Below are 15095 nucleotides of genomic sequence, written 5' to 3'. Positions count from 1 at the left end.
TCTGTGACCATATAAAGACACAAGGCTGCAGGCTGAGTTATACAGGGAACTCTGAGTATCACTCATGTATTATAAGGGATAATGTACCCCCTACTGTAAATGATAAGGATATTAGAAGTCACTGAGGGGTTGTTCTGTGACCATATAAAGACACAAGGCTGCAGGCTGAGTTATACAGGGAACTCTGAGTATCACTCATGTATTATAAGGGATAATGTACCCCCTACTGTAAATGATAAGGATATTAGAAGTCACTGAGGGGTTGTTCTGTGACCTTATAAAGGCACAAGGCTGCAGGCTGAGTTATACAGGGAACTCTGAGTATCACTCATGTATTATAAGGGATAATGTACCCCCTACTGTAAATGATAAGGATATTAGAAGTCACTGAGGGGTTGTTCTGTGACCATATAAAGACACAAGGCTGCAGGCTGAGTTATACAGAGAACTCTGAGTATCACTCATGTATTATAAGGGATAATGTACCCCCTACTGTAAATGATAAGGATATTAGAAGTCACTGAGGGGTTGTTCTGTGACCATATGAAGGCTGCAGGCTGCAGGCTGAGTTATACAGGGAACTCTGAGTATCACTCATGTATTATAAGGGATAATGTACCCCCTATTGTAAATGATAAGGATATTAGAAGTCACTGAGGGGTTGTTCTGTGACCATATGAAGGCTGCAGGCTGCAGGCTGAGTTATACAGGGAACTCTGAGTATCACTCATGTATTATAAGGGATAATGTACCCCCTACTGTAAATGATAAGGATATTAGAAGTCACTGAGGGGTTGTTCTGTGACCATATAAAGGCACAAGGCTGCAGGCTGAGTTATACAGGGAACTCTGAGTATCACTCATGTATTATAAGGGATAATGTACCCCCTACTGTAAATGATAAGGATATTAGAAGTCACTGAGGGGTTGTTTTGTGACCATATAAAAAATAAATCCGCTTGGATAAAACCATTAGAGAATAAAGACATTAAATACAGGGGCCAGTAAAGCCATTCTGATTTCTCCTGTGAGTCAGGCCAATGCCAGCGAGGGGCCGTCTTACTGCTCTACCACAAATCATCATAATATTTATTATAAGAGTGAAACGGGATATGGGAGGAGCTTATGTTTCCTTTTGCAAGTTCCCGTTGTAGCAGTCTAACTAGTTCTGTTCTTTATAAAACACAGTCATTGTCATATGAGAAAGTAAGGAAGATGCACCCAAGCTACATCTGAACCCAGGCTAAAATATATATATATATCCTGATGGGAATGGAAGAAATGGTACTTATCCCTTTCCCCAGGGACTGACAAATCTCTAAAGGTATGGATTTTGTTTCTACTTTATACTCACGTCACATAGAGACGCACACCATTGTGTATGTCACCAATTTGTCATGTGTTGGTTATGATACAACTTTGGGACTCATTTGCTTGACATCTCATTCCCACCGGATTCTAGTCAGTATCATTTAGAAGCAGGACAATTGTTGCAATTTTTTTTTTATTTTAATGATTTCGTTTGACCCCAAAAGAAAATCAAAGCTGAAAAACTGGACCAATATTGCACTTCTACTCAATTTACATCCTATATTGTCAACAGACAGAGATTGGGGGGGAAGGATCAGATTTAATCAGGAGTCATCTCAATAGTGAATGCTCATCAAATTACATAAACCAAAAATAAAAAAGTTGGAAGTTCAAGTGGAACAGCCGTCTCGTTACATTTAACCCCCATTGGTCTGAATATCTCATTGACAGGCTAATTTCATTTATTCAGTAAATAGAGTATAGAAGAGTCTAGTGTTTTACATAAGTTTTTTTATTATTTTACTGGATATTATTATATTTATTTATTAAATGATAAATAAAAAATAGAGAGCACAAAGGGAAATGCACACAGCTTTGGACTGGGGGTCCGGGATCCAGCACTTACAAATCCACAATTTATCTTATTTTTCAAATAGAAAGCAGTCATGGGAAAATGTTCCACACTGTAATAATCTGAATTTATGTAACTAGAGATACTAAGCTCTGTATAAACAACACCACCCCCTTCACAGCTTTGTCATTACTATTTTGTCTTATAAAAAGTCCATACAGGAGGGTTTGTCTGTGTTCTAATAACTTGTAAAAAAAAAAATCATTTGTATGTATGTATATTTTTATTTGAATAGCGCTCCTTGAGGGCAAAGCACTGTACAGCAAAACTATAAATTAGTAGTAACAAACAAGAGGTCACAACATTAATGAGTAACAATAAGTGCATTATAAGAAATACAATTCACATAAGCAGAAAAACGAGGAGAAGTGTATAATACAGACTGTAGAGGGGGAGATGGGAGTTAAGATGGCCATAGACTTAGAGATCTGATACAGTTAATAGAAGGTTACAGTAATCTAGTCGGGATAGGATGAGAGCATGCATGAGTGTCTTGGCCATAGCAGGTGAAAGGAAGGGACACAAATTGGCAATATTGCATAAGAAAAAGTGAAAGGTTTTGACAGTGGTGTTAATGTGATCAGAGAAGGAGAGAGAGAAGTCAAAGATTACCCCCAGACAGCGAGCTGAGTTGACAGGATTAATGAGCCATCAATAGAGATAGTAAAATGTGGAGTAGGACCAGGCTTAGGTGGAAAGATGATTAGTTCCGTTTTTTTACGTTGAGTTTGAGGTGGCGCTGGTTCATCCAATTTGAGATAGCTAGGAGGCAGTTAGATATTTGAGCCTCTGCTTCAGCTGTTTAATGAAGGGGTAAATAAATATATTTGGAGTAGCTTCAGTTTCCCTGTTTGCCCTTTTCAGCTCAAGAGATAACAGCAATTAAACTTGGGCTGGACAAGGGGGCATACTGCAGTTGAATTAATGAGCACTGTAAACACAACCCCCCAAACGTTCCCTTTTTATTATATCCATCCTTGGTTTATAGATAAGCAGAAGTCCCCCAAACACATGAGTTTATCTGTGCTCTTGTAAACTGATCATCTACCTCTACATGACATGACTATTTCTTTAATTAAAACTATTGGATATTCAGCACAAGGTCTGTTTATTTAACTCTGTTGAACAGATTTTGTTTAACAGAGCTTTGTTAGCTTTATCTATTACACAATGTTGTGTATGACAACACTCCTCTTCCTCTGAAACTTTACCTCTGACTGCCATTTTGTTCCTGAGTTCCCAGCATTCCCTGAGCCCCATTGGGCAAGCAAATTCACATTACAGAACCTTCTTTCTGATGCCTGTTCTACACATGTACAGTACACAGCTTCAACAGGCACAGGGGATTCCTCAGAAATAAAATACTTAATGATGGCATTGTTTTTTTTTAAAGAAGTGGATCACCAGTCATGGGTAGGAACAGAACGACTAAAATCACTGGGAGTTGCCTAACAACTGGCACTTAATTCTGACTTTCTTTCTCCTTTAAATGATCATTATGGAAGAAGCATATGTAATAGGATTTTATGTAAGAAAAGGGAAGAGAAAAAAGAAGTCCATTTTGAGACATTTGTCTGCTGGAAGCGTAGGAGACGTCTCTGTGCTACGTGAGAGTTGTTGGGTAATACCCGATTTTGTTCATTTACAAAGCTGTCGTCATTAGTTCCCCTGGAAACTATATTTTGGAAGACAGAATACAAGAAGGATGCATTAACAAAGGGAAGCTGTTTTAGATTCTGCATGGCCAAGTGAGAAATTGAGGAAAGAGCCAATTTATTATAGTACAGATGAGTAAAAGATATGTCAGGGTTTGCAATTTTGTGGAATTTTGCCATTTTTAGTCCATGGAACCACAGATAAAGATGTGTCTGAAAGTTTTCACCATTGTCTAAAATATTCTAAAGACCACTTAATAGACCCAATTGTAATAATACAAGTATTGGTAGATGAGGCACTCAGGGTAAAGTTCAGTGACTAGAACATGTGAAGGTAAACAACGTTCTAGGACCAACTCATAATTATCCCAGGGTACAATGTGAGCTTAGTTTTGTGATTGTCAAACCTGTTTGCTTAATTTTTCAACCTTCAGTATTAAGTAATCAGCATAGTAACCAAATTGCAAATTGCAAATGTGGTGCAGCTATTCAAAAACAGATCCTGTTCTCAGCCTTAAAACTATAAGCCAGTTAGTCTGACATTAGTGAGAGAACTTCTTTTTAAAGGGGTAATAAGGCATAAGATACTTGACTAGGGATGTAGCGAACTGCCGTTTATGTGTTCGTGAACGCCGTTCGCGAACACCGGCAAAAAATGCGAACAGTTCGCGAACAGTTCGCGAACGTCGAACACCCGCAAAATCGTTCGATTCAAGCGATCGAAGGATTTTAATCGTTCGATCGAACGATTTTCATTCGAATCGAACGATCGAAGCCATTCTATCGAATGATTTCATTCGAACGAAAATCCTTCGATTTTAGCGGTCGAAGGAATCGAATGGTCGAATGGTCGAACGATTTTTGTTCGAATCGAACGCGAACTCATATTGGCGAACGTCGCGCGACGTTCGCGAACATTCGGCGGACGCGAACAGTCGAAGTTCGCGCGAACTAGTTCGCCGGCGAACAGTTCGCTACATCCCTATACTTGACTACATTGAAAATCCCAATACTATGAGTTTGTGCCATCATGTGTAACAGATCTTGCCAAACTAACTTAATTGAGGAGATGAGCAGGAACCTTGACTGACTGGGGTGGCAGTGGATGTAATCTAATTATACTTTGCTAAAGCATTTGATACAGTACCACACAGGAGGTTAATGGTTCAGGAATATTGGCCTGGAATATAATATTTGTACATGGGTAGAAAACTGGCTGAAGGATAGATTACAAAGATTGGGAGTGAATGGAACATTTTCTCATCGGACCAGTATTGTTAGTGGAGTACCGCAGGGGTCTGTCCTTGGTAGGATGCTTTTTAACTTGTTTATTAATGACCTGGAGATGGGCATTGCAAGTACTGTTTCTATTTTTGTTGATGATGCTAAATTGTGCAAAAAGTTCCATGCAGGATGCTGCCACTTTGCAGAGTGATTTTACACGGGAGAACTGGGCAGCAAACTGGAAAATTGGTTTTAATGGTAATGGGTGCAGTTTGGTACAGTAGGTGGCAATGATCATCTGCATAGCTTGAGTGCTCCTGTTTTCCTACTGTGTTCTGCTCAGAGGTTCCTTTTGTCCAATCCCTTTAATGCTTTAGCCTTTTCCAGTGCCACAGAGGACTTGCCAGCTGCAATAGAGCTGTGTATGAATCCTGAGTCTAGACTGGTATCGATGTGGCCCTTTAAGGCAGTGTTTACTCTTTCTGCTTACATATGCACACAGCGCTGTATGATTCTATCCACTGTTCTGTAATGATTACATCTGTATAGTGCTATAGAACATGTCCCTGAGGCAGTTACGCTCATTTGCTTAATTAAGTTGAGCATACAAACCTGTCCTGTATGACGGGAACATGTCCTGGCCAGCTCACTGCAGTGACAGACTGGGTGAAGCAGTATCGCCAACAGACAGGTAAGGCCAGTACCATTGAAACATCTCAAGAAGGTTCATATGAGGGGAATAGTGCAGACAACAATGCTCAAGGTACAGTCACTTGTCCCTACTGGAATTCTAAGTTTCTGATGTTGATGGGACCACAGGCCACCAGTGAACATCAGATAGTAGCAAAAATAGACGAGGATAGTTGCCTGTTTGTCCAATCACTGAACCTTCCAGACAACTCCCAATATGTCTGCTACAGCTGATACTTTGCTTAATGGTCAAGTGTGTAGTTGCCACCTCACTGGATATAGACACATAAAATAAGGCCAAGCCTACAAGATTAGTTATAAACTGTATGTAACCTAAAGCCAAAGAGACCATGCTCATCATAGCCTAGAATCTAATGGAAATGGTTGTGAGTGGAGTGCAAGAAGTGCACTCAGACCCAAAGCATCAACTATTGACCCTACTGGATTGTCAGCCTGGATGTCATAACCATCATGACCAATCAGGTGTTTGGTTTCAGGACAGGAAATGACATCTGCTGATTGGCTGCCATGAAATATCAGTCCTACAGAAATGGGAATTAGGGTTTATATTATTACTTGTTAGCGGTTCTATGTTTTCTGCCATCTTGTCTTGTTGCACATCAATAGTTATCTGAGAAATGCTTATTCTGAGAAATTTCGTCTTGCCATATTATGGCTACAGTGTCTCCATGGCAATGAGTTAATTTACACAGATAATGATAGAGTGTCATCATTGTGACCCACTGCTGTGGGCTTATCAGCTCCTGCATCTTTACCCCATTTATATTTTCCTACATTTTCTTTTCTGGCGTGGAGAAACATAAAATTACCTGTGAAATGGCAGGCAGATAAGAGCAAAGAAACGACAAAATATTTTCTGTTAATTTAGTGGGCTTCAATGTGTCCATGGTGGGGGTGATTTATTTATGCTTAAAATCATATTATTAATACAGTTTGAAAAAATTAATTGATACATACAAGTGGTATGAAGGGTCAATCATGTTTTTGCTGGGCAGCTCAAGACCATGCCAATAAGTGCCTGTCCACAGAGTAGTTCTGCACACCAGGGTATAGATGTGCTATTCATCTTGCACCAGATAAATGAAGTGCAAAGTGCACAGAACAGCCAGCACTGTCCCTATCGCCTACCATTGAGCATCCCTGTTGCTGCCTGGTTTCTCTGCCACTCCATAACTTGTGCATCTGAATGACAGGTAAGTTAGGGAACAGGTAAGGGGCAGGAGGTTGGGTGCCTATGTACATTCCCTCTCTCCACTCAAGAATACAGCTCTGCCGAATTCATGCAGAGTTGTGTTCAGGGGGTAGCCTCAGGTTGCTGCACTTTAATACGGGGCACAAAGAGCTGTAGCATGTCTCCATACAATGAAGGCAGCGTGCAAAGTGCAGAAAAATCTGTACATTTCATTTTTTTTTTTGCACTTTGCACACTGGCTTCCTGTGGTCTTCGAATGCCTAAATTGGATTAGCCTAAAATAAACTATAGGAGGCCATACATGGGCCAACTGGGCCTCTCCAGATTAAGGAGCAACATGTCTTTCTGATGCCCTGTCTGTGTATCGAGTAGGTCAGAAAATTCAGTTGGAGGTGGTCCTTTTGTGGTCCTTTCCCAATGAGCCTCAATAGACTGAGAATCATAGCCGTCCAACTTGAAGATCAGGGATCCCCAACCAATGGCTCATGAGCAACATGTTGCTCTCCAACCCCTTGGATGTTGCTCCCTGTGGTTTCAAAGCAGGTGCTTATTTTTGAATTCCAGGCTTGGAGGCACATTTTAGTTGCACAAAAAACAGATGTACTGCCACACAGAGCCATCTTGATATTGTTAGTCCACATAGTGGCTGCCAAATAGTTAATCACATCCTTATTTTTTTATGCTTGTGCTGCTCCCCAACTCATTTTACAATTGAATGTGGCTCACGGGTAAAGAAAGTTGGGGACCCCTGGTGTAGATGACAATACTGAGCAGATCTGCTTGTCTAACCTCACCAACATTAGCTCCTTTTGTAACCTTTCCAAAAAAGGGGATCTTCCCATCTAAAGAGTCAAGAGTGAGTTTATTGTCATTTCATCCATTTATTTTGGTACAGTACACAGTGAAACAAAACAACGTTCCTCTAGGACCATGGTGCTACACAACATAGATGTACCGGACAATAGACAAAAAGTGCACGTGCAAAAATATGCAACTCCTGCAAGACAGGACAACATAGTGCAGGGACAGGACAATACAGTGCACACTCAGAAGTAAATAATACTAAACGTCAGACATGATGGGTGTATCACTGTGATATGATAGTAGATAAAGAACATGATAAAGTGCAGATGTGCAGAGAGCAATTGTATCTATGCCCATCTTTATTCAGCCAGTGCATTGATCTCTGTGTGTCCAGTTCTGACATAATTAAATGTGGGTTGAGAAGGAGACGGGAGAAAAAGAAGAGAGTTTAAAGCAGTTTTATTTTATTAGAATTAGTTTGGTCGCCAGTTCTCCCTTCTCCAGTAGAAGCTGAGTTGTTTTGATATGTGCAGTCTTGGGAGACTACTGGATGTTATATTTCATTATGTTATTAGCATTAATCTGCATGTTACATTTCATTTGGTTTGTATTTAACTGTTCACTTATGTTTGCTGTTCAGCTTTATAATTACCCAGAGATGTATCATTTCCATTGAGGATGTAACAGTGGGAAGGGTCAGGGTATCGGCCGTGTTTCCATGTAATGGTCACCTGACCCAGCGTTAACTGCTCTCTCACTGTGATACCAATTTACCTTGAAAGGGGGTGATTTCAAGTGTTTTTTCCCCCTTCACAGAGCTACAAATTGGTCTGAATCATTTTGTCTGCCGTTACCCTAAGGCTTTATTCCTTAATATCACAGTACCTTTAAGACAGCCAAACTTCTCCCTATTGGATTTCTGGGGCAAATTCCCAGGTAGGCAGGGAAAAGAGACAGTGATATTATGTTACTGAACAGGTGGGCAGCAATGAATGAGACAAACAAAATGAAACTTGGGAAATAATATTACGGAATGCGAAATAGCCAAATACTATAGAAAGTACAAGAGGAAACTCAGGAAATTGAATTATGGGATGTAAATTAACTGTAAAGTGGAGTAGAGACAAAGCAAGACCCAGGGAAACAAAGGAAACTGAATTATGGCTTGTGAATTACTGGTAAACTAGTGTCGACAGACTGGAACTAAAGGAAATTGCATTATGGGATAAGAGTTGCCAGGGGGACTGAAAAAAAAAGGCAGTTTTACTTGCCCAACCTCAACCTGTGCAAACTAGTGCAAACTGATGGAGAGGGAATATGTGTTTGAATGTAATTAACTCAACAAAATAAGCTTTTTGGCTGTACAGCTATCACAATTCTTTCGTAAAGTCCTACACTTTACCCAAATCACACTCATTATTGACTTAAGCTTTAGGATGTTCCTTAAAAGAGAATTGAATCCCCCCCTAATAAAAACCCCTATACTATATATTCCCCCCTTCCCTGCTCTCCCCAGCACAGGTGATAACACCTGTAAATGCCCCATATCCTTTAAATTTCTCTTGTTTCGGAGTCAGCTCAGCAGAGCTCATGGGCACCACCTTCCGGCGCTTTAGTATGCTCCAGGTCTTCTTCCTTCCCTTTGGCAATTTACGTCACTTTCGGCGCTTGCGCAGTTGTCACAAAGCGGAAGACCAATTCCCACTATGCATGCGTCACTACAGTGCTCGCTTCCTGAAGTAGACTGAAGTAGAATGAATAAAGTACCCCCTATTGTAAAATATAAGGATATTATAAGTCACCGAGGCGTTCCATGACCATATAAAGGGCATGGAACTCCGAGGTTATGTCTAATATCCTCATACTTTTCAACAAGGGGTACTTTATTTATTATAATATACAAGTCATGTTGCAAAAATTACATCACTACTCACCATTTATAACTGATGACATCACTAGTCACCGTTTATAAGGATATAATTTACAAGATATTCATGGCTTTTGTGTATTATATACCTATACTGTTGCCCGAACATCAGCTGCTTTGTCTACCATGATCTTATTGTGAAATGCCTGCCCCAATTCCTTGTAAACATTAGTCCATTAGTCCTGCTAGCTTCTGATTAGCTCCAGATTTAAAGAACCTGAAGGTACAGAGCAGCCTGATGTACTTTACCCCACATTGTGCTCTGTGGCAACTCAACCAGAACACATGAGCCTCTTATACACTTGGGATGGGCTGTTTGGTGGGAAGCTGATATGGGGCCAACAGAAGGAAAGTAAAAGTTGTATTCAGAGTAGGGCTAGGAGTTTCTAATAAGTAAACTGGGCACCAGGCAGAACATTTGTACTGTTATGGGAAGGAGATATTCCTATGATTTAGTGTAGTCTATAATATGAAGTTTTAATGAAAAACTACTGCCCTACATTGCTGCTCATGTGTGTTTAGGAAGCATGTGTCCGTATAACCAATCAATAAGGATTATAGTTACTTTCTTCACTGTAAATCTTACAAGTTTAGTAACTCTGCTCAATGCCTACATAAAACTTACATTTAACTCACAGTCTTGTAAAAAAAAAAAGTCTATGAGTGTATCAATATTGAAAAAATGAAAAGTTAGAATGATCTTCTCTATATTAAGACTGCAAATGAGGAAGCACACTTCATAAAAGTGCATGAAGCGCCAATTCATATTTCAGAGGCTGCATAAATTTGCATGGCAGACTTTGGTAATGAAATATTAATGGGACTTTTAACTGTTCCCATAATGAAATGCCATTTTCGCTTTTACAGCTGCATGTGAAGGGGAAAGAGAGCTACTCGGAAAGTGCAGAACATGTGTTAATGTATATTAATAATCTTATTTTATTAAGGCTCTCATAACATTTTCTCTTTGTGTTGATTCAGAGAACAAATAGACAGAAGCAGGGAAAAGGTTAAGGAAAGGGCATTAAGCAGGATGAGAATATATGTGCACGGGCCAAGAAAATATAGTTACTCAACTGCATTGTTACTGTAATAGGGAGAGATGGTGTCTATAGTAACAGTGGATAATAGTCTCTGGGAAGGGAGTGTGACTGTGGGATAGCAGGTATAGTAGGGAGAGATGGTGCCTATAGTAACAGTGGGATAATAGTCTCTGGGAAGGGAGTGTGACTGTGAGATAGCAGGTATAGTAGGGAGAGATGGTGCCTATAGTAACAGTGGGATAATAGTCTCTGGGAAGGGAGTGTGACTGTGGGATAGCAGGTATAGTAGGGAGAGATGGTGCCTATAGTAACAGTGGATAATAGTCTCTGGGAAGGGAGTGTGACTGTGGGATAGCAGGTATAGTAGGGAGAGATGGGCCTATAGTAACAGTGGATAATAGTCTCTGGGAAGGGAGTGTGACTGTGGGATAGCAGGTATAGTAGGGAGAGATGGTGTCTATAGTAACAGTGGATAATAGTCTCTGGGAAGGGAGTGTGACTGTGGGATAGCAGGTATAGTAGGGAGAGATGGTGTCTATAGTAACAGTGGATAATAGTCTCTGGGAAGGGAGTGTGACTGTGGGATAGCAGGTATAGTAGGGAGAGATGGTGCCTATAGTAACAGTGGATAATAGTCTCTGGGAAGGGAGTGTGACTGTGGGATAGCAGGTATAGTAGGGAGAGATGGTGCCTATAGTAACAGTGGATAATAGTCTCTGGGAAGGGAGTGTGACTGTGGGATAGCAGGTATAGTAGGGAGAGATGGTGTCTATAGTAACAGTGGATAATAGTCTCTGGGAAGGGAGTGTGACTGTGGGATAGCAGGTATAGTAGGGAGAGATGGTGCCTATAGTAGCATTAAGAATAGACTTGAGATTTAGCTGGGGACTGAACATTTCTGGGTTGGTGTGTGGTGCACTCCTTCTTTCCTCTGTCAAATGCTTTGAAAAATTGGTAATCTGCTTAGAATAGATCCCTTTGTATTACAGGTATGGGACCTGTTATCCAGAATTCTTGGCACCTTGGTATTTCCGGATAACAGATCTTTCCATAATTTGGTCTTCATACCTTAGGTCTACTAGAAAATCATGTAAACATTAAATAAACCCAATAGGCTGGTTTTGCCTCCAATAAGGATTAATTATATCTTAGTTTGGATCAAGTACAAGATACTGTTTTATTATTACAGAGAAAAAAGGCATTTGGATTATTTGAATAAAATAGAGTCTATAGGAGACAAACTTTTCATAATTCGGAGCATTCTGGGTTATTGTTTTCAGAATAACAGATCCCATGCCTGTATTTTAAAGCTTCATTTAAAAGTGATCTTCCCTTGTGCTTCCTCTGGTGTTGACGGTTTCTTTTCGGAGCGTCGGTTGTATAACCACCAAAGCCTCCTTATTATATTGTATTATATTATATTCATGTCTCACCAAGAATGTTTAAACCATTAAGCAGGAGTGCAATGAGGCTGTGACCACAAAATTCATATATACAAATACAAGAGGTCCTGTGCACTCAACCCATTATCAATATATAAAGGACACTAAAACATTTTGTGCCTGAAGATACTAAAAAATGCCCTGCCCTTTTACCAAAACAGAGATTGTTCATCCACATATTGCAATATATTTAAGCTAGCCAAGTACATCAACGTCACCTGTGGTCTGGCCAGTCCTATACTCAACTTTTATCTGATTCATTAAGAATTCTACTGCTTCATTATACATTTTACACAGGAACTAAGTTTTATCTGCAACTTACTTGCTTTCAAGTTTATAATTCCAAATCATGGTTGCCTTTTTATTGGCCACCATTGGGATCATCTGACTGTAGCTGGAACGGGTGTGAGCTACAACATGGAGCTGGTCACTGCTCATATACAGAGTTTAGTTGGGTTGCAAAAAGATCAAAGTCCATCAAGTTCAACCCCTCCAAATGAAACCCAGCATCCATACTTACACACCCACTGAAACTATATATACCATTATCTATATTAACTGTACATTTTAGTATCACTATAGCCTTTAATATTATGTCTGTCTGAGAAATCATCCAAGCCCCTCTGAAAGTCATTAATAGAAACTTTTTACCCATAAAGTGGATCACCGTACCAGAGGCCTCCCCTTTAGACTAGAAGAAAAGAACTTTCATTTGAAGCAACGTAGGGAGTTCTTCACAGTGAGGACAGTGAGGTTGTGGAATGCACTGCCGGGTGATGTTGTGATGCTGATTCAGTTAATGACTATAAGAATGGCTTGGATGATTTCTTGGACAAGCAAGAGATACTAAAATCTATAGTTAGTGTATGGGTATATATAATTTATATGAGTGTATGGAGGGGTGTATGTATGGATCAACCCAATTTAACTATGTAACTATGTAAGATTAATGTACCTCCTGTTGTAAAATATGAAGATATTAGAAGCCATCTTGGAGTTCCATGACCTGAATATGAGAATGGTCATGGAACTCCTCTGTGACTAGGGGGTACGTTATTCACTATGTAAAGAGTAGACACAATTTATTGATTTATTCTGCCCCAAATCTTTTCCAAGTCCGAATCCGAAAATACGTCATCTAAAACCTGCTGAATTCATGTAAAGTCAATGGCAGATGTCCCCTTAACCATTTGAAGATGTTTTAAATGTTCAGAGGTTTCAGAGTTTTGAATGCAAAAAATTAGGGGTTTTTGCACGACAATCCGAAAAAGTTGCGTTTTTTCCGATCCGATTTTTTTGTGTTTTTTTTTTTATTGATAAATAAGGGCAAATCGTGGACTAGTTTGGTCAGACTTTTTTTATTTAAAAAAGAATTTTGATAAATAACCTCCCTGAAGTCAGATTTTCAGTATTACTTTTTTTTTTAAAGTGTTCAGTTCTCATTCATAATTGTATGATCTGTGAGTTCTGTGAGTATAATTTATTTATAAATCTATATAATCTCTATCTATATCTACACCATCTTAAAGATGGAACTTCATTAGGCAATTCCATGTAATATGTTTGCATTAGTGCCAGTATACATTACATTTCTCTGCTTATCTAAACTCATTTACGTTCCCCTTGTCAGCACGCAGTCTGCATATAATAATAATAACTTCATTACTGACAATCACAGAGTTATTTAGAGTGACTGGTGAGTGCACAGTGAGAAAGACTTACACAAGCAGAGCTTACAAGCCAGGAAACGGAGAGGAGCGAATTTCTATCCCATGATTTTAAAATTGAATTATCTCAAGATTTATTCAAGTTATCTTCACAGCAATATCTCAGTGTTCTGCACAAGCTCTAATATAAGAACATTAATCTGATCAAGCTGCTGATTTTTTCTGACCACAGCAAATTGTGCCTTGTTTAATTCCCAACAAAGCAGAACATTTAAACCAGCTCCATGTTCAGCACCATATTTTGATAGAAATCTCAGAATTTAATTGTGTCGACTAGTTCAAGCCACCTCCCTTACTGCACCCTTAAATTGAGTGCAATAACCAATGCAAGGACTCACCAGTGAGTATTTCCCTCCATTTATATATTACAGTATCTCAAGTATATCTCTCAGTATCCCAACTAGAGACCAGTTTTGCCTTGCTTGGAGCTCATCCGTGTAGTTCAGGGTTTTGTGAACAACATATGTAGAACCAGGGATGTGGATCCACAAGAAAAGCAGAGACCCTCCATGAAAATGGAAAATTTAGAAGCAAAACTGTGTTTTCTTGTGCTTTGGGTCTTCTCAATCCAAATTCTTTTCTTGTAAACCTTTACATAACTTTATAATTTGTTTTTCCCATGTCTTGCTTATTATCCATAGAACCACAATCTTGTAAGCTAAAAATTGTGGAACGCTTAGGACACAAAGCCTTGGGTAGGGACCCAGCCTGAGGCAGAGTATTGTGCTGCATGAAAGTCTGATGCCCTGCATACAGTTGGAACTATAGAAGAGTGGTTTGATCATTTCTTAACTACTGGGTGGGAAAGTACCTGGCCAATGAGGCCCAAAAAAAGCAGTGTAAGGAAACGACGGAACCCAGAGGAAACCGATGCATCATGAGAGGAACATACACACCCCATGCAGAAAGAACACTGATTGGTATAAAATCCTAGACTCCAACATTACATCATTGGCAGCAAAACTTTCTGGATATTCTGGTTCAATAATTGACAATAATTTACAAGAGAGCACAAATGGGTATAATTGTCTATGTTTTGGTACAGATACTAACTACATCTAAATATAATAAAAATATGGCAATTGTTATTGTGCCATTCAGGTCCCTCCATTTTAGTATAAATAACTAGTGATGGGCGAATTTATTCACCAGGCATGGGTTCGCGCCGAATTTCCTCGCTTTGCCGACTGTGAATGTTTTTGTGAAACTGCTGCAAAAATTTGCTGCAACAAAGAATATTATCGAACGTCAAATTTATTTTGACGCCCATCGACTTTAATGCATTTGGACAAAACAGTTGCGTGTGTAAAAATTGTCACGTTCATATAAATTGTCGCGCGCCAAAGTTATTCGGACGCCCATTGAGTTTAATAAATTTGGACAAAAGAGTCACGTCACGTGTATAAAAATTGTCTAAATTACTTTGAT

The 15095-nt window shown here is 39.5% G+C and overlaps 1 protein-coding gene across 3 annotated transcripts in view; it reads left to right on the top strand.

Annotated features, from left to right (window-relative positions):
* The window catches only part of LOC108713328 (cytokine receptor common subunit beta), a 65325-nt gene that overhangs the window by 12973 nt on the left and 37257 nt on the right, over window positions 1-15095 (top strand). Inside the window, exon 1 of one of the 3 annotated variants that reach the window (XM_041588855.1) lies at window positions 1164-1324. The exons of 1 other annotated variant lie outside the window; for it this stretch is intronic. The gene's annotated coding sequence lies outside the window, so the exon portion shown is untranslated. Of the gene's footprint in view, window positions 1-1163; window positions 1325-15095 lie in introns of those variants that run through there. One more of the 3 variants, XM_018256271.2, reaches the window with a different exon arrangement.

This window comes from Xenopus laevis, chromosome 3S (assembly GCF_017654675.1).
Source record: "Xenopus laevis strain J_2021 chromosome 3S, Xenopus_laevis_v10.1, whole genome shotgun sequence".
Taxonomy (NCBI): Eukaryota; Metazoa; Chordata; class Amphibia; order Anura; family Pipidae; genus Xenopus; species Xenopus laevis.
The sequence above is the reverse complement of the archived record's forward strand: the minus strand, read 5'-3'. Positions and strand labels throughout refer to the sequence as shown.